The sequence below is a fragment of the Pygoscelis adeliae genome, unplaced genomic scaffold, assembly GCF_000699105.1.
Source record: "Pygoscelis adeliae isolate BGI_AS28 unplaced genomic scaffold, ASM69910v1 Scaffold294, whole genome shotgun sequence".
NCBI classification, from domain to species: Eukaryota; Metazoa; Chordata; class Aves; order Sphenisciformes; family Spheniscidae; genus Pygoscelis; species Pygoscelis adeliae.
In genome coordinates, this window is record NW_008824722.1 from 2,562,656 (window position 1) to 2,564,722 (window position 2,067).

Below are 2,067 nucleotides of genomic sequence, written 5' to 3' on the forward strand. Positions count from 1 at the left end.
CCCGCCCTGGACCTCGGCGGCACCTGCAGAGCACAGCCTGTGGGCTTTTGGGCGGCACCCTGCTTTGTAGGGTACAGGGATCCCAGAGCTTTCTTGCTGGGTGTCTGACCCTCTGATACGGACTACGGCTAAGGAGGATTTGCACTAACGATAGCTAGCTGGGCTGCCCTCGTCCCTAACTGCCTGGTGGAGTTATGATGCAGCACTGAGCAAAATATTTTACAGAGACATACTGGACAATCTGAACGATGGACTTCAGGCCCCTGCATTTGTAGGTAACCGTGTACAACAGAAACACGGTGGGACAAACACTAATATAAACGGAATCTTTTAATAAACCTAAACTTTTTCCAGTTTTCATGTGAATTCCTTCCACAAGGATTGTCGAGTTATTTATCCTGCCCTAAAAGAAGAGCTCCTCTTCATTAAAGGAAGCATAGAGTCCTCATTCTCTAGATCTGTTTTGGTCCCCTGCAATTTACTGAGCGTGAGTGCAAAAAGGCGTGAATTTCCCCCTGTCCTCTAAAGCAGCTATCCAACCCCTTCAGCTACTTCCTAGGTGGCACTTTCCCTGAAGGGACTGTGCTTTTAACCAAATCTGTGGATACACCTGTTACTAATAATACTGGGCTTGCTGTAGTAGCAGAATGGATGCTTTTTGGTGGAGCCCTTTAAATAACGTGTGGCATATGATTTTAAGATGTAAAAAGTTAGTTACTTTCTAAATAAATATGTAAATATATCTTCACGCTTTCATGTGCAGCCTCAGTTGATTAGTAAGGGCCTCTTGCCCAAACAGATCTTGGAAAGGATCTAGCCTTGAAATTTCTTATCAACAAAGTAGTATCTTGGCATCTCGCATGCACCTAGTGGGGTATGAGGGTGATGATCAAAAGAAATGCAACATTCCAAAGCTGGTTTTCCCTAAGTGGCAGTAAAGTTTGTTACCATTGTGTTATGCATTTTTTTAATTTGAATAGTGCTCTAGAAAACTTAAGATCAAAATGGCCTGATTTCAGGCTAGAGAAGGGGCTCTGAGAAATGATCCTTGGCCGATGTAAGTTGCCATAAATCTTTCAAAGTTAATTGTCAACTAACATGAAAAGAGCATTAAAAATTTCCATCACTTTAGAGTTGATCTCAGGGGTTATTAGAAGATTTCCGGCGCACTTGTAATCTGGGCTCATATAATGAACGGTCTGAAGGTTCTCTGTCAGTCATCCTTGAACACACTTATTTTCTTTTGTATACAGGGGCCAGTCTGCCACTTGAGTACACTTGCCTGGTAAGAAACAACATTATGTGCCGCTGAAGGCTGTGGCCTTTGATTTTCTGAGTAGCTGTCACATTTGGAAGTCTCCTTAATTATTTTGTAATCCATGCTGTATTTTTCTAGACTTTTGAGATATTAGTATCTGCTTGCAATGGCACAATTAATGTGGCTTTAATGCAAGAGTTTCAAAAAACTAATAAGGGCTCAGGTGCTATCAATCTTGCTGAGATCTCTTCAGGAATATGATGCAGTTTGGGATTAAGGAAATTTGTTGACACAAGATAAAAATTCCCATTGAATGGAGGCTTATTTCTCAAAGTCAGGTATTACTGAACGGCTATATTGATTCGAAGAAAAAAAAAATATCTGTAATTCTCTCTGACTCCTTCAAATGTCGCTAGGGAACTGGGATGTTTCCAGAAAGCTCTGCAATTGTGAATGTTTGCTCTAAAGCAGTGACATTTTTAAAATAGCAAAACAATCAAGGCCAATGAATATACAATTTACCTAAAAATAAAAGGTCTTAAGCATGAGACTCGATTTGGCTACCGCGTTTTCAAGGGGACAGCGGTTGAGGGGTTGTGATCCCCTTATACTCTCGTATGGCCACAGAGGAGAACCCCACCTCTCCTCCAAATGCTTTCCTCACCCCGTACAAAAGGAATAGTAATAGCCCTTCGTGCTGTCAGAACCCAGAGCCGGCGGTATCGGGGGCTGGGGGGGGGAGGGCAGCAGCCTCCGAGGGGACCGGCCGGGGCCGGGACCGGGGGCCGGGCCGGTTGGTGCGCCCCGCC